The sequence below is a fragment of the Chenopodium album genome, chromosome 9 (genome assembly GCF_948465745.1).
Source record: "Chenopodium album chromosome 9, dcCheAlbu1.1, whole genome shotgun sequence".
Taxonomy (NCBI): domain Eukaryota; kingdom Viridiplantae; phylum Streptophyta; class Magnoliopsida; order Caryophyllales; family Amaranthaceae; genus Chenopodium; species Chenopodium album.
Genome location: NC_137842.1, coordinates 33,542,591 through 33,561,779, shown reverse-complemented (window position 1 = coordinate 33,561,779; position 19,189 = coordinate 33,542,591). Strand labels below are relative to the sequence as shown.

Sequence of the window (19,189 nt, the reverse complement as noted above, 5' to 3'; positions counted from 1 at the left end):
TGGGATAGTAGGAGATATGGTCAAATTTCCTTGAGAAAGGGACATGAGGAAGGGGAGGAGAAACAATGGTCTCACAAAGCCTCACATCACCAATGAGGGCATGAAAATCAATCATAGAATCCTCAAAAGAACACTCATGACTCACATCTCCCTCAAACAAAAACTCCTCAATAGAAACAACCTCATCCTCCACTCTATCACAACGATGAACAACAGTTCCCTCAAGATCCTCAAAGCCTAGAGTCTCTAAACCATGCATGAAAGGATAAAGGTTTCTCTCAAACTCATCCCTTTCCCATGAAGCATTGCCAATGAACTCTCTCAAAAGGCTATAATGTTTTGTTACACCTTCAATGATCATACTAGCCATAACCTCAAATGAGTCCAAAGACTCATGGATAGAAGGGTCACAAACATGCAAGGTAGACTCATCAAGATGGGGAAGGGGGTTGGAATCCTCAAAATCGACATTTTCTTCATTCACAACTCTTCCATCATCACTCAAGGAACTCTCAATCTCTCTTGATTTCTCAAACTCACCATTATCATCCTCATGAACTCCCTCATTCAAACATGAAGATGGCTCACTCACATCCTCACCAAGGGAAGCTCTCAAAGGGGGTGAATAAGGGGAAGGATGACATTCAAGCTCAAATGGGGAATGAAAAGGATTAAAATCCTCTCATCACAAGAAAATCTCCCCTCACTTTCACACCTTTGCCCCACATCATCCTCAACAACACTCTCACACTCCAAGTGAGGTGCCTCACGTCCATCTAAATCAATCATAGCACTCATCACTTGGGCAAGCCTCACTTTTCTCAATTTTTGTTCCTCTTGAAGCTCTTGGAGTTGTTGGGTGAGATATTGCATTTGAGAGAGAATTTGGGCATCAATGTTATTGGGTTGATGTTCATGATCAAAGTCAAATTGCACATCATCAAAATTAGAACAAACCTCATAAAAATGAGCATAAGGGGGAAAGGTGTCAATTTGCATACTTGGATCATCACAAGGCACATAAGAAGTATCGAGAGAATTCATGCAAAAATTAAAAGAATCTTGGCATTGAGAATCAAAACAAGAAACGTGAGATTCTCTATCAAAAGAATCCTTAGCAAGCCATGTGAAGAAATCCCAAGCATCATGCATAGACAAATGACAAAATCTACCATTATTCATGTCCTCAACCATTCCCCTAGTATACTCATTCATGCCCCAATAAGCTATACCACAAGCATCACTAAGAGAACACCCATGGTAACTAAGGAAACCATCTAGTCTTTCAAAGTAAGCATAGAAGGGTTCACCATCAAATTGAGGAATAGATAAACATGCCATTTTTATACAAAGAACAAAGAAAAGTAAATAAAAATCAAATAATATACAAGAACCTAGCTAATCTAATCAACACAAACTAATGAACGCCTTAGTCCCCGGCACCGGCGCCAAAATTTGATCGAAGGTAAAAGTAGGTCGTTGGGACTACTAACCCTAACCAAATTAGAAATTTATAATACCTAAACTTACACTAAACTAGTTAGTGGCAAGTAAAGGGTCGAACCCAAAAGGACTAAGTGTATTAATTTGTGCCAACTAGACTACTAAGAAAGGTCGTGAGATAGAGAGAGGTTAAACTAAACACGACTAAGAACAAACAACTAAAACTAGGGAAAGTGGAATCCAATCACATCAATGTATTAAACAACATCATACAAATAGATGAAAATGACCTTGATTAGGAACAAGAACACATTTAACTCACTCTCGCACAATTAAGCATGTTAATTATCCTACTAAACTTATTCACTCTCGTGCAACTAGCCTAGCAAAGGTATGGAAGAATTTAGGGCTCTTAACAAACTCACTCTCGGACAATTGATTGAAAGCACAATTAAGAGCATAGAATCGATTAGCTAGAAAGGTTATAATCCATAGAAGCATCAACCATACACAATAATCAAGAAACAATTTCATAATAATCACAATCAATCATTCAATTCATTAATATAACCTTCATTCAATTCCCTAGAACAAAACCTAAGCTAACATAATGAAGAATGACATGGAAAAACAAGGCAAAATAAGAATAAAAACAAGATTAAACAAACAAACTAATTAATCTACTCAAATCAACAAATAAAAAGTAAAAAAATAAGAATTAAACAATGAAATAAAGATGAGAGAAAGTTAGAAAATGCTCATTGAATAGATGAGAAGAAGTTCCACAAAGTTGCTTCTTCAACCTCTTAAAAACTCCATGGATTTCCAAGCTTTCTCTCTCTACACTACTCCTAAACTAGAGAGAGAAAATCCTAATCTAACTCTAAGAGGGAAAATAAAAGAGACTAAACTAATCTAATACTAGGTAAAATAAAAATGTTGATTGAAAGTTGTGAGAAAAATAACCCCAAAGGGGTATTTATAATACAAGTTAAACAAAACAAAATAAAAAAATAAATAAAACTACTTAAAACTAAATAAATAAAAAAAAAAAAACAAAACTTAAATAAAATAAAAGAAAAGAAAATGAAAATGGAAAAAGAAACCCCCAAAACCCCCTAAATTCCCACCAAACCCACGAAAAGCATCAGACCCCTCTTCCCCCAAATTCACTTCGTGGTTGCTCTGATATTTGGACTTCGCCATTTACGCATCATCAACCATCATCACCACCGCTCATCAATTTCAATTAGTATTATCATCATCAAGCATCATCACATCGCAGCCGTTTGATTTTCATTAAAAGTCACGCGCGAAGCTCGTGAAATGGTTCGGTCGAACCATGGGTTGGTGCGGCCGAACTACGGGGTTGGTTCGGTCAAACCATGGGTGTGTTCGACCACACCTATTCAAATTACAAAACCTCAAAAGTTTTTGACTCGTACTTCGACCGAACACCTATTCGGTTTGCTCGAACCCAAATGAACTTGAATTGCTCTGAATTTGGGTGATGCTTGTGCAAATTGATGGGGTTGATTTGGGTTTGCAGTGGCCGGGAACTGCAGGGATTATTGTTGATGTGCGTGGTTGATTGTGGTGGAGATGGAGCAAGGGAATTGGTTGCGGATTGTTTGGTGGTGTGGTGAAGGTTGTAGGTGGAGCTGGTGGTTGTTACGGGGGTGATTGGTGGTTCAGGTGGTTTGGGATGGTTGGTGATTGAGAATTGTGGTGCGGCTGGTGGTGGATACGGAGGCTAATGGTGGTTGTTGGCGGTTTGTGAGCTGCGGGTTGCGTGAGAGAGCAGTGCGTGAGGTGGTGAATGGAGGAGGAGAGGGGTTGCTGCTTGGTGTCGTGGTGAGTTGCTGCGGCTGCTTGGTGTTGGTGGTTTGTGAGCTGCAGGTTGCGTTTGATGGTGATTTTGGTGGCTGGTGGAAGGTGCGGTTTATGGGAGTAGGGGAGCTACTTTGGTGGTTGCTGTTTTGCGTGGTGAAGGGGGCAGCAGTGGTGGAGCTGGTGGTTAGTGAGGAGGAGATGGTGGCAGAGGTTGGTGTTGCTGGTTGCTTAGTTCAATTGTGTGCCTCGAACCTCGGACCTTGAACTTGAATATGACTTTGAAACTTGGCCAAGAATCCGAAAACACCTGCAACCAAAAACAAACACGAGGATAGGATCGAAAACAAAATAAAATAATAAAATAAAGATAAAATAAAGTAAAGTAAAATACTAAAACTAAAAGAAATTAAATAAAATCAAAAGAACATAAATAAAATAAAATAAAGAAAACAAACTTGAAAATAAAAGAAAAATAAGAGGAAAACGAGAAGAAAAATATTAACAAGAATTTAGACTAAGAACATAAGAGAATAAGAAACATAAATAATTACAAAATTAAACTAAAAACTACAAAATACTCAAATAAAAAGATAAAAGAGGAGAATAAGCAAATAATAGAAATAAAGGATAAAATGAGCTTAAATATTGAAATAAGCTGGAAAAGTATTCAATAAACACCCCTAAAAGTGACATAAAAGTCACTTATCAAAAAAGCGTCTAGAATTTTTTTTAAGCTTTTTTTTTTCCTTTTACTAAAATATTACCATCACACATTATAATTATTTAAATTTATCATATATTAATAACATAAAAATTAAATTAAACAAATATTCTATATAACTAGATTTAAAAAAATAAAAAAACAATAATTAATCAACAATAATAAGAATACGTAATTAATTACCAAATTTATAAAAAGAAAACATCAACACAATTAATAAAATTAAAAAAAAAAAAAAAAAAAAGACGTTGCATATTATATATAGACATAGTAGCTTGTCCCTAAATAAATACATCACTAATATAAGACTAAAAAATAAAATACATAGGTGATGGCCTTATAGATGATATAGTCGCTTGTTTTGATGCTCAAGTGTCCCGACCTATTCTCTTGTTGCACCTACATTGTCTTTTCCAATATTCAAAAAAAAAAAAAAAAAAGGTATTAATTAGTACATTACAAAATATAGGCTCGAGATTCATAATCGATTTGAGACGATAACACGGACATTATACTTTAATCTAGGCAATTAATTATGTACAATGCACATATATAAATCTGTAAAGTAGTGCTATAATTATTTAAGCTTTCTTGTTGTCCATATATAAGAAAGCTTAAGAGAGATTGTTCAATAATGGGAATAGTTTTATGCTTAAACTATTATGCATTGCGTACTCTTGTTTGTTGAAAGCACAAAAGACATAGGAAACAAGTTTTTCTTACCTACGAATTAGTGCTCAACTTCACCCCTGCTATTAAGTTAAAACAAGATTATTGAAAACAAGAAAAATCTAAATCTAAGGTCTAAATCTAAGGTCTGAATCATAAAGCACAGGAGAAAAACATGGACATTGTGTTTCTGATGATCAGATATGAATTCAGTAAGGTTTCTGATGATCAGACAAAAAAAGTTCCTAAAAAAAGAGGGAGAAAAGCAAGCATCGTTTTACAGAAAGAAATAAGGAGGAAGTAGGGGAGCAGCTTCTAGGCTAATAAAAAAACATCAATATATTATCTACCAGGGAGGGGAGAACATACATAAGAAGCACAAGCAAACATCAAACATCAAAAAATGTTTCAACAAGTAGACAATAGATTTTGGTCATAATATATGATTCACAACACCTTCCTTTAATATCTACGAGAAGGCAACTTTCACTTGCCAATCAGATGATTAACTGAATGCAAAAATTTGAGGTTGACTGTTTAAGTAAGCACAAAGAGCAGATGCATAACTTCAGCAGTCTGAACAGAAAAAGAAATAGAGGCTTTTCAAACTCTCAGCACCAATAAATTCAACTTCAGCACTGTCCTAAAAAATCTTACTGTTACAAAAAAGACTCCACCCCCATCTTTTCTTTATAATCATTTCTCAATATAAATTGTCAAACATCTATAAAGACAGAAAGGTAGCAATGCAAGCAGTTTCTTTCTTTGAACCTCTGCCTTTGATTTCTATTAATCAGCTGTACAAGTAAAATATAAAGGGAAACAAAAGTCATTAAATTAGCTTAGAGTGGGAATTTAAGCTTCGTATCAATTGATTTATTATCTTATGTTCATATAACCAGAAGGAAAATTTGGGACTTGATCTAGTCCACTAACAAATTTGATGTTCAACTATGTACGATACACGTAACAGAAAAATAACGATTCTAATTTCAATACAATAATTCGTAAACATTATCTTAATGATGCAACAGTAATAGCATAAATAAATTAAAAGAGCATATCACATTTCTTAGTTAGAATATAATTCTATGGCGATTAACATCGACACAAATAGGGAAAAAAATCTCAGCTAGAAGCTAGAAGTCTAGATTAAATATTCTCATCTAGAAGCTAGAAGTCTAGATTAAATATGATCAATTGGAAATGAATGTACAACATATTACACGTTGAAGTGCATACAAATAAAGATAACTACAAACATGAGAAAGGCAAAGACCTAATTAATTGATTTCTGGCCACTAAAAAGAATAGCCAACATGCAAATATGCCCAATAATTGCCTCAACAGGTTGTAAAGTTTTGAAAGAAGACTAGAAATTTGCATAGCTCAATAGAAAACCGTTGTTAGAATATAATAGATATTACTAGCTTCAGAGCAATCACAGGGGGCACTTTCCACTTAAATGATCATACATGAAGAATCAATTCAAGGCATATTCTAAGAGTAATATTTGTCGAATTTTCTAACTTAAACATGTCGTACATACATATAAATGATGGATTAGAAGACATTCAATGAACTCTTGTCCATACATTACTACTCCCTAATTACTTATTAAGTTTATAAGCTACTTATGTAGCAAAAGCATAACCATTACAAATATTTAATTAATTTAGAGAAATAGCTCTATAAAAAGATTATTAGAGGGGTCAGTGAGCATATTTAATTCAGAACATCAGCCATATGCAATCAAATTCGGCCAAAGTAATCACCTCTAGGGGGAACGAATCAAATTATACCTACACTACCTCATTAAAATGAATAAGCCTAGCTATTAAATGGGCACTAGTAGAAATAATAGCATAGACAATTAAAGTGATGACGATTCACACACAATCCCAATTTCAAACATATAGAAATTTAGTAACCCTTTATTATATCAGTGCACACTAAATCACCATCCATATGAAATAGAGCAAAATTGACTCCTGATATAAGCAACCCAACACTCTAGAGTCCCTAAATTACCCATCAAAGTCGCTTCTTTTAAGATAAGTTACAACATATTCAAAAACTCGCCTGATTAAATCAAATCAAATATTAATTCAATTAATAAGCACATTTAATCGAACATATAAATCTTCTACAATTAATTTGAGTGGAGGAACTTTTAGGTAGAACTCTACTACACCACCTGATTCGTATATTATATTGCTCTTCAAGAAACTTGAGTCAATTTCTTATCCCAAATAACTATTGCCACGAAGATCAAAATTGGGTAATTAATACAACTCCTGCCACAATTTATCTCTATACAACTACTTTATCATATTACAAGCTCCATTAATTTCTACCAATGTAAGCTCACGAAAACAAAATTATACAATTCTAGTAATATCAAACACAAGAAAACCAATAACCATATAAAAATCAAAGAAAGTAAGACACCACAAATCCACAAAACTATAAAAAGATATTGAATCTAAAAACGAGGGACAAAACTGATTTCAATTTAGATAGAGATCTTGTTTTGAAATTGATATACCTGAATGAGAAATTGGTTAAGAGAGAAACGAAGATCAAAATTTTAAATTGATGTATCTGACTTGATTCGAACTTGGATCGGAGAGGGACGAAGATCTAAACTTGAAATTGATGTACCACAATTCGAAATTGATTCTAACAGAGTTGAACATTTGAATTTGAAACTGATACTGAATACCTCCTCATTCGAAATTGACTCGGAGACAACAAAGATCTGGGTTTAAAATCCATGGTTCATTCGGTTTGTATGCTGAAAGATAGAGAGGAAAATAGTTAGGGTTTATGTTTATGTTCAGCTGATACAGTTGGTTGTAATTGGAATTAATTAATCATGCTTTTGTCATGATTGTTAGTTTGTGATGGATTAGTTTACTAGTTTGTTACAGCTAGTAAAGTTTGTTAGTAAAGTTTGTTAGAGGAAATCAGTTACAAGTGGGAGGGGTAATTAGTTAGTGGGAAAATGACGTGTAATTCCACTAACATAAATATTGTAGCTACAACTGTATTTCATTCATTCAATTCAATACACATTTAATTCTTCTTCTTTCCTTCTTCTCTCTGAATTTCTCTCTCTTCTCCTTCTCTTTACCACTCATATTTCCGCCATTAAAGAAGCTCTGAGCTTCTCCCTTATCATTGGTATCAGAGCATTGGCCTCGTTGTTTCCCTTCAACAGGAGATTCTGGCGCCTCCGCCATTGACGAAAAGAGTTGCAGCAATGGAGCTTCAGATCCAAAATCTGGAGAAGCTATTTGCCGAGCAAAATTCTAAATTCGATCAACGAATTGAAAAATTGATGAAGTTGATGGAGTCAATCCGAGCTGAGAAAGCTATTTCTTCTCCTTCTTCATCATCTACTGGTTCGTCTGCTCCTTCAACTCCTTCAGACAACCCTCTTAGGTCAAATTCAATCAGGACCTTAGGTATGAACCCTAAATTGGAATTTCCTAAATTCAATGGCGTTAATCCTAGGATTTGGGTTAAAAAATGTTGCAAGTATTTCACTCTGTGCAAAATTCCTGATGAACAAAAAGTTGATTTAGCTTCCTTGAATATGACTGATAAAGCCGAAAGTTGGGTTGTGAATTATCTGTCTGTTAGACGTGCTGTAGTTGTTGATTGGAATGATTTTGTTGCTGATTTGTATGCAAGATTCAAGGATAATTCTGGAGTTAATGTGGTAGAACAGTTTTATAGACTTCAACAATTGGGTTCAATTGAGGATTATATTGATCAATTTGAGAATCTTAGGTCTGTGATGATGATGAATAGTCATGTCTTGCCTGATTCTTACATTCTTGAAAGTTTTATTGGTGGTTTGAGACCTGCTGTGAAACCCTTTGTCAAAGCTTTTAAACCCTCTAGCATTTCTCAGGCTGTTGAGTATGCAAGATTGCAGGAAGAATCCTTATCTTCTACTGTTGTGCATTTTAAGCAACCTAAACCTCTTTTTATCCCTAAAAGTCCTAATACCAGTACCCTACCTCCTTTATTGCCTACACCTAAATCTCTTCCTTCAAACCAAGCCCAAACAAACACATTTCAGCAGATGTTAGGCAAGAGAAAATAGCTAAGGGCCTGTGTTACTACTGTGACCAACCCTATAACAGGGAACATAGATGTCAATTTAGGAAACCTCAACTATTTACAGTTGAAATTCCTGGGGATTCAGATTCTGATGTTGATAATGATTCTGAGTTGGTTGTTGTAGGGAATAAATTTCAAGCGTTAATCCCCTAGCTTGAACCCCACTGTGATCATACACTAAATTACGGTGGCATCCAAAAGGGAAGAAGATAGAGCAAAAGAGTCGCCAACAAGTTTTTTAGGAACTTGTAAACCGTTCACGAGGTGAAGGTTACACCCCTAAACGATCCAAGAGATCGTCAACTTCATAAAGTCTAGAACCAAATAAGGGTTCGGGGATGAAGGTACAAATCCAACTTAAAAGAGATTGAACCTTCCCTAATAATAGGCCTCTACTTTATTCTGATCGTATTCATGTGCGCTTTCTGATTAACATGCAATCAATAGATTAACCCTAAACCTGTTTAATCTATGTTGGTTGAATATTAATGCACAAATAAACTATTATTGGCGATCACTTGAATTATAATCACATTAACCCTAAACAAGATTATTAATTATCTTATTAAGCGTGATTACAAGTACAAATTCCCTTTAAACATGCATAAAAGGTGTGATCAAGCAATAACAAAATAAAATATAATATATATCAAGCAACAATAATAATCATAAATAAAATAATCATCATCAAAATAATAATAATAATAATAATAATAATAATAATAATAATAATAATACTAATAATAATAATAATAATAATAATAATAATAATAATAATAATAATAATAATAATAATAATAATAATATTCATAATCATCATAAATTATAACAATTATAATCATAATCATGTTCATGTTAATATTAAAGCATAATAATAGCAAGATCCTAGGCATGATACTAACAAGATTAATAACAAACCCTAGCATGTCACTAAGCAATAAAAATCAAATCTTTAGTCCTAACATGATACTAACATGAATAAATATTAGGAAGAACATAGGAAGCATCGTAACAATCATATTTAATATTAAAATTACCCTAGACATAATACTAGGAATATCATAATAACAATATAAACATGATTTCTACATCATAATATCAATAAAAACCATTAAAGCACTTACTTTGATGCTTCGTATCTCTTTCTAATAACAAAATACACACGTTAGTAACTTCAAGGAAAATAATAAACAAACAATTAAATAAAATAATTGAAATAGAGATTTGGGACCAAACCCTCAGAAATTAAAACTTTCACGTCTGGGGCGAAGGCAACTTCGAATATGGCTAGGTGTTTCTAGATCTTGCGAATGCGGAATTTTGTATGTAAAAAGCTAGTTTAGAAAAGAGAGAGAGAGAGAGTAATCAAGAAAATCTTGATGAGAGTTGGTGAATGAAAACGGAGTTTTTACGACGTTATTTATAGAGAAAATCAGCCAAAAAGATAAAATATCAAAACAGAGCACTTGGCGCACGCAAAACGAGATTGGAGCACGCAAAACAGAGCTGGCGCCAGCACCAGGCTATTGGCGCCAGGCGCCAATGGCTAGAACCAGGCGCTGATTTCAGAAATTCACGCGTTTTTGTTTTTATCATATCTTTTGATCCGGAAGTCCAAATAAGGCATATAATATGTAGTTGGAAAGCTCTTAAAGTTTACTTTTCAACCCAATTAGAATCAGATTAAAATATTTTGTAGATAAAAATATATGGCCAAAATAGTGGAAGGGTGTCAGTTTTGGATAAAGTTTCATGTCTCACTCATATCTTTTTCGTTATAGCTCGGATTTAATATTATAATATATCATTGGAAAGATAATTTCAAGATATATCCAACCATATAAAATTTGGATAAATATTATGAGGCACAAAATTAAATCTGAATATATTCCACTTCGTACAAAACGAGGATTCTTAAAAAGAGTAGTTTTATTCAATTTCAAACTCTTTAAAACATAATTATCAATCCTAACTCCATTAGGATTTAAAAGAACCTCCTAGAGTATTCTAAAAGACTATAATCAATCCTAATATCTTTAGGAATGATAATTAATAATAGGCCCTCCTCTAGATCATTGGGCCGCATATAAAAACCAAATCGGGCCCAGTTTAGTATTTTGGCCATAACTTCCTCGATATTCATCGGAATTGGGCTTATAATATATCGTTGGAAATGTATTTTCAAACTCCATCCAACTACACCATTATTGGATCCTTATCATGGACCAACCAAACCGGATTGACTATTTTTTTAAAATAAGTTTTCAAAAACAGAGAGAAGAGAAAAGAATTAAAACTATCCGCAACACTAAACTTTCCACACTTTCAATTCATTCGATTATGATTCGACGTGAAAGGTACTCATCATTGGGTTTGGTTTTGGGGAGACACAAATGGGTGTCTACAGAAGCCCCCACTTTGACTGAGTTTGGAGAAATGCAAGTTTCGAAAACAAAAGTCAAAGTATCGATAGGGACGGAGAATGATTCAGAACGTTCTGCGATCCTAAACCAATCTTGTAACGCCGATACCTGCAAACTAACGTTAGTTAAACAGATAAAAAAGTTAAGAGACGCGTATCTTGCACCATCGAGCACACGTCTCTGAAAGTAACCGATTTGCTGCCGCTTTACTGTTGTTTTGTTGACCTCCTGCAAGCTAGAGAATGCCATCCCGCTTGAAAACTGCTACGCCCGTAACTGCTTCCAATATAGAAGACTGCTTCGCCTGAAACGACCCTCTTCCGCTTTGATAATATTCCACATCCAAGGGAATACTATCGAAGATTGCTTCTCTTGAAACAATCCTCATCCGCATTGATAATATTCCACGTCCAAGGGAATACTATCGAAGATTTCTTCTCTTGAAACAATCCTCAGTTGTTTGTGATAACTCTCCATAATTCAGGGAACGCCACCTTGCTGTTTCGATGTTCACTCGTCTCTGAACAAAAGCTTCTTTTTGATATGTTCACGCGTCTCTGAACAAAGAGCTTCTTTATTATATTCTTTTTTAATATGAACTTCTAAATGATGTGTCCACGCGTCTCTGAACGAAGAGCTTGATAATAGGATGCCCACGCGTCTCTGAGAAAAAGAGCTTGCAGGAAATGTCCACGCGTCTCTGAACAAAAGAGCTTTGATGATATGCCCACGCGTCTCTGGAGCAAAAGAGATTTTGAATGATATGCCCACGCGTCTCTGGAGCAAAAGAGCTTGATGGAAATGTTCACGCGTCTCTAAACAATAGAGCTTCGGTACTTGAACGTTTGTTGCGATAATGTCTTGAAGAAAAATTTTTCGAAGACCAACGTTTGTCGATCCCTAAAGCTCGCCTGAACTTTATTTCCGCTAAAACCAGTATGTCGGTGTCTCCGTGATTAGGCGCTTTAAGCTAAGTGAGACGATCTTTCATCAGGTTGATCACTTATTGCAATTGTAATCAAACTGACTACTTAATCATGTCAAATTGCTTATAGGGGCTAACTAGCGTACCAAGGAACCCAAAATTGTTGTATGAGGTCGAAATCACCTTTCTGAGAGGCTTCGAGCTCTGTCGCTACTGAAATATCTCTGGCGCAAAGAATTGGAGTAGGGTCCTCCCTATTCTGCTACACCTGTATTTATTTTTTATTATAGAACTTTGCCAATCTCTTTAGCCATCTTAGGGTTGACCTATGGCTTAAAATTATCTTAGGGTTGACCTAAGGTTTAATGTTGCTTGACTCATCGACTTGACACGACTTAAGGTATAAACTTGACTCGCTGATTGACTGACTCAAGGTTGACTCGACTCAAAGTGAAATGACACATGTGTTAGCTTAGAATCATGACCTGTGTGTGAATAGTGTTGATTATGCGACTCGAAAATGCAAAAAAGCAAAAAATTTCCGTCATTTTTGTGGAGGGTACCGACTTTCTCCCGAAAAAGAAAGACGCGAAAAAGAATCGAAGTTTTGAAGATGCATGTTGAATGAGCTTAGTCAAATGTTGTTTGATACTATCTCTCAAGGTGCAAGGATTAATCCATCCTAGGCTATCTCAATGGTTGACTCAATGATGAAAGTATTTGGGTAACTTAGGCACCAAGGCTAAGCACTTCATACTTCTATGTAATGACAATTATGAGTGATGAGTGATGTGACAAGGCATGCTTCATCATTATGTTAAGATTTCATGACAAAGGGTTCCTAAGGGAAGTATATTCGATCGTGTATCTGTGCTGTGTATGATAGTGACACTAAAGTTAGGCCGCAAGAGCAAAGTGTATGGGAAAAGATATATTTAAAAGAGTCAAATAATGGCGACTCTTAGGCTAGGTAAGCTAATGATGTAGGGATCAAGCCCCCAAGTCTAGCTCTACGTAAATAGGGATGAGCATTGGAGATCCCTTGATATGATCATGGTGCAAGTGTGTGAATGTGAATATAAATGCATGTTTATTACGGCCGCACCTCGATGTGAGGTTGCCTACGTATCCGTTAGGAATCAGGCCAAACGTAGCTCTAGCCAAACCTCGCACAAGTGTGTGTATACCTCAAAAAGGTCTTTTAAGGGTTGTAACGTGGTTAGGCTAAAGGTTATAGAAAAAAGGGATAAAGGCTCAAGACCCTAGATAAGCCCCCAAGGTGTGCAACCTTGCTTTTGAATATTTGTATTTTCATGCTTGAGGTTTTCTACTCTTTTTTTAGCTCTTTCTTTTGCTTTAGCATTTATTTCATTTTTATAAGTGTGAGCAATCTCGATCATGCGGTCTATCACTCACTTGGCATTCATGTTTCTCAGGAACGGTACCGAGCACTCGATAAGAGACGCAATCTCAGACGTGTTCATATCAAAGACATTGGAACACTTGCCCTTTTGTACACTTTTATTTATTTTTTGATATTTTTGCTATTTTAATCTTTTGAATTTGCTCAAGCTTTCTTTAGAATTGCAAAAGTTTCACACCATCCCATCCCAAGGATAGATAGATGTAGGTTGAAAAAAAGAAAGGTTTATCGTTAGACGAGGCTCAAAGTGGTTTACCAAAAAAAGGATGTATAATTGAAGGGTGAAAGGTAATATAATGTGGCTACAAGGGGTGCCTTAAATCATTGGTATACCTTGTGCTCAATTCGACATGGTTTTTTTTTTTTTTTTTTTTTTTTATTTTTTTAATGCAATGCAATGAAATGATCATATATAAGGAAATAAATGCTTATTTTATTAAAAGAAAATATATAATGATCCTACAAAATAAATCTAAGGAGAATAAAAAGGTGCCTATGCTAGACTTATTGGGGAAAGGAAAAAATGAAAAAGAAATAGAAAAAGAGGTCATGAAATCTTGTCGTTGAAGCTCGCCTCTTGTCTTGCGTCATTCGCCTCATCATCACCCAGTCTTCTCGCTAGCTAGAGGCAATGGGATCTTATTTGCCTCTATGAGATCTTGAATGAGGTTTTGAAACCTGTAGCATTCATCAGTGGTATGACCGTTTCCTCGATGGTACTTGCAATAGGAGTTTGGATTCCATCTCGAAGACCGATTTTCTGGTGTTGGATCCTCGGTAGGGCCAATAGGTTTGATTAATCCTCGATCATAGAGACGATCGAAAGCAGCATCGTAGGTCATTCCAATGGGTGTGAACTCTCGCCTGGGTTTCCTTTTAGATCCTTGATTGTCCATGGCTAAGACACCATTATGGTCAAAGGTACTAACATTATTACTAGACTGGGCGTTTTCGGAAGAAGAAGGATTGTCGCTGTAGGCGTCGTTCGAAGTGCGCCTATGTTAAGCATGTGTGAATATGCTTGGCACTCATAGGAAGTGGGAATTGACATATACGATAAGGGACACGATTAGGGACAAGGAAAGTAGGGAGCCGCCAACAAGTTTTTAAGGAACTTGTAAACCGTTCACGGATCATAAAAGGCAACCACGATAAGGGACAACGATAGGCAACAACGATTGACCTGTGAAGGTTACACCCCATTCATAATCCATGAGATTACTAACTCCATATGGTTCGGAACCACGAAAGGAGGATTGGGGATGATGGTACGAAGTGAGTCATGGAGTCACATTCGCCCGTATTGGCCTCTACTCGATTCTTATATTGAAAAGCATTCCTGTGATCTCAAAGGCATACAAACAAAATATTCAATTTGCTCCAAACTATTATTTAACTAAATTGGTTTAATATTAATGCACACATAATTCTAAAATATTGGTGATCACTTCAATTAATAAAAAGATTAAAAGGATCCTAAACCTGTTGTCCAAATTATCTTATTAGGCGTGATTTTTAATTACATATTCCCTTAAAACATGCAATATGGTGATCAATAAATAATATAATAAACATTAATATTGGAAGGAATTTAACAATAAATTGTTAGTCAAACTAAATAATAATAATAACCTAATCATGATGCTAGCAATATAAAAATAAAATAAGAGTAATTAAATTAATTACTCACATTCCGCGCGTTCCTTTAAATTGCTACATCATGAATAAACTGTTAGTAACTTCAATAAAAATATAAAGCAAATAGAAATTAAATTAAAAAGTAGAGTTGATTTGGTCCAAACCCTCAGTTATTTGTACCTTTCACGCCTTGGTTTAAGGATGGAACCTCGGGTTAAGAATAGACTCCTTGGAAAGCTTAGGGAAAGAATGATGTAATTAGGAATATAGGTTTAAGGCTTAGGAGAGAGAGAGAGAGAGAGAGAATGATTTGATGATAAAACTTGTTGATGATCCAAAAAGGGGTGATTTGACCTCTATTTATAGGGAAAAAAGAGGGTCGAAGAATCAAGAAAAAGATAAGAATTCGAATCGGATAAAACTCTTGCGATAGACAGCAGTTTTTGCGGTTTTTGTTTTTATCATATCTTTTGAAACAGAAATCGGAATAAGATGAATAAGATATGGTTGGAAAGATCTTGAAGTCTAATTTCTAACCCAATTAGTATCAGATTAAAATATTTTTTAGAACAAAAGATATAGCCGAAATAGTGAGACGGTATCAGTTTTGGATAGAGTTTGATATTTTATTCATATCTTTTCCGTTATAGCTCGAAATTGATATTATAATATATCATTGGAAAAATAATTTCAAGGGCTATCTAACCACATAAAATTTGGATAAAAAATATGAGGCACAAAAATAATATCTGTCTATCTTTGAATGTCTTTCAATTCGAATAGAATAGGATTTTCAAAAAGAAAAGTTTTATTCAATTTCAAACTATTTAATCTTATCTTTTCAAAAAGGATAATTAAGATCTTTTAGAAACTTATAGAAGCTTCCAATTAATCCTAATTGGTTTAGGAATGAGATTAAATAATTTGGACCCTCTACATGATCATTGGGTCGTAGGTAAGGTGGGCTTAGGTTCGGTTTGGGCTCAGTTTAATATTTTGGCCATAACTTATTTGTTATAACTCGGATTTGGGCTTATAATATATCGTTGGAAAGCTCTTTTAAATCCCCATTCAAATATTTAATCATTAGACCCAGATTTTGGACCAAAATAAATAGAAATAAACGTTTTTATAAAAAGGACACGAAATGAATGATTTTAAAGGACACGAAATGAATTATTTTGGGTTTAAAGGCACGAAAAGAGGAAAATGAGTTATGGTTTGGGGAAATGGGCTAGGAATTGGGTTGGTTTATGAAATGGAAATATGGATTTAAGCACTCCAAGATTAAATACTCAACCCGACCAATAATGGCGGTGAAAGGTTGTTCATCATCGGGTTTGGTTTTGGGGAGACATTTTTAGGTGTCTACAGAAGCCCCCACTTTGACTGAGTTTGTAGAAACGCTAGTTTCGAAAATGATAGTCAAAGTAGTCGATAGGGACGGAGAATGATTTAAGACGTTCTGCGATCCTAAATCACTCTGTATACGCCGATACCTGCAAAAAATGTTAATTCCACAGATAAAAGAGTATAGGGATAGAACGCTTATCTGACACCAGTGTATCGGTGACAAATGAGTTTGGTATTTTCCTATGCTTGAAGGAATCCACCGGATGACGTTTGTTGAAATGCTTTCCATGCTTGAGGAAAGCCGACAGATGAGTTTGGTAGCTTTCTAAGCCTGAAGAAACCTACCGGATGACACTTTCCATGCTTGAGGAAAGTCGACGTATGAATTTAGTGTCATTCTATGCTTGAAGAATTCCACCGATAATGCCTTCCATGCTTGAGGAAAGCCGACTACTTGGCGGTTTTCTATACTTGAAGAAAAATCCACCGATAACGCTTTCCATGCTTGAGGAAAGCCGACTTGGCGGTTTTCTATACTTGAAGAAAAATCCACCGATAACGCTTTCCATGCTTGAAAAAAGCCGACTTGGCGGTTTTCTATGCTTAAAGAAATCCACCGAATAATACTTTCCATGCTTGAGGAAAGTCGACAGATGATGAGATTGCAAATCTCTGTGTATCGAGAACCTTGCGTCATGAAATGATGGCGGTTCGATTGTCCCCGAACGTGGGCTGTAGATGGTCCGCTTGTCCCTAGACGTGGGCTGTAGATGGTCCGCTTGTCCCCGGACGTGGGCTGTAAATGGTTCGCTTGTCCCCGAACGTGGGCTATAGATGGTCCGCTTGTCCCCGGACGTGGGCTGTAGATGGTCCGCTTGTCCCCGGACGTGGGCTGTAGATGGTCCGCTTATCCCCGGACGTGGGCTGTAGATGGTCCGCTTGTCCCTGGACGTGGGTTGTAGTTGGTTCGCTTGTCCCCGAACGTGGGCTGTAGATGAGACCTGCAAAAATAAATTTGCCAATGGACTCGTATATATTGTGATTGACTTGACCAAGTTTGACTTGATGTGACATGACATGTGTATGACTTGTGAGTGTGTGTGTGTGTGTGTGTATATATATGTGTGTGTGCAGACACAAGCAAATTAAACGAAGATGCAAAAGCAAAAATTTTCCGTCAATTTTTGTCATGAGTGGAGGGTACCGACTTTCTCCTGAAAAAGAAAGACGTGAAAAATGAAATTTTATATTCAAACTTCCCTCGATAAAAATTTTGAAATTTTTCTTAAACTTTCCCAAAAGAAAACAATGAAAAAAGGAAGAAGTTTTGAACTTCCTCCTTGAGCAAGACGAAATGAATCGTATGGATTGAATTGATTGTCTTGGAAATAATGTATGCATGATGCATGTTCTTAGGCCAGGAGGCTAAGGACAATTACATCATGTGACACGATAGATGAATGAACTTAGGTCATGGAGCTAAACATCATATATGGTGTAAAGAAATGATCTTGAACGTCACTTAGGTCTGGAAGCTAAGCACGTATATAGATGAAGTGGTTGATGAGTATTTCATAATGAATGTTTCTTAGGTCAAGGATCTAAGCACGATATGCGATGCATGAAACAATGAATTTTGCTCAGGTCAGGAAGCTAAGCAAGTATACAATGTTTCTTCTAATGAATGTTGTCTTGAAAGATGATGAAGCATGCACAGTGTTAAAACAAGATTTCATGAAAAAAGGATTCTTAAAGATGAGGATGATTGATATGGATATGGATGTGTGAGTGAAGTGTGTGAATGTGATACTAAGGCTGGCTGCAAAGGCTATGGTGATGGAAATTTATGTGAGAAGAGTCAAAATTGTGACTCTTTAGGCTGGGTAGGCTAAATGATGCGGGTTCAAGCCCCCCAAGTCTAGCTCTAAATGGGTAGGGGTAAGCATTGGATATTCTTTGACTCGATCATGCATAGATATGAATATTGAATGTGGCCGCACCTCAATGTGAGGTTGCCTACGTATCCGTTAGGAATCAGGCCGAACGTAGCTCTAACCGAACTTTGCACAAGTGTGTGTACACCTCAAAGAGGTCTTTCTAGGGTTGTAATGTGGTTAAGCTGAAGGTTTAAGGAAGAAAGGGGTAAAAGGCTCAAGACCCGAGAAAAGCCCCCAAGATGTGTAATTGTGTATTTGAAAATTTGGACTTTGCAAGTTTATTTTCTTTTTTCTTTCTTTCTTTCTTTTTTTTTTTTTTTTTTTTTTTTTTTTTTTTTTTTTTGCTTTTCGTTTTTTTTTTTCATTCTTTTGAATCAATGTGGGCAATCTCAGATCATGCGGTCCATCACTCACTTAGCATTCATGTTTCTCAGGCACGGTACCAAGCACTCGATGAGAGACGCAATTTGAGACGTGTTCATATCAAAGACATTGGAACACTTGCCTTTAGACATTGTTTTATTGTTGCTTTGCTGCTTTTTTTTTTTACTTGCTTTTTGAATGTTATACAATTACACACCTTCCCATCCTAGGGTTAAGTGAATGTGGGTTGAAGAAATGAAGGCCAAACGTTAGACGAGGCTCAAAGTGGTTGATGAAGAAATGGAATGTGATTGAACGGTTAATAGG

General features: G+C 35.7%; 1 long non-coding RNA gene across 1 annotated transcript; it reads right to left on the bottom strand.

Moving 5' to 3' along the window:
* Window positions 1–4,223: 4,223 nt before the first annotated feature.
* LOC145558507 (uncharacterized) lies at window positions 4,224–7,527 on the bottom strand. The gene is made up of 2 exons (XR_014092507.1): window positions 7,215–7,527; window positions 4,224–4,405 (listed from the first exon to the last, which is right to left on the bottom strand). It is a non-coding gene; the product is annotated as an uncharacterized LOC145558507 (long non-coding RNA).
* Between the last annotated feature and the right edge of the window lie 11,662 nt (window positions 7,528–19,189).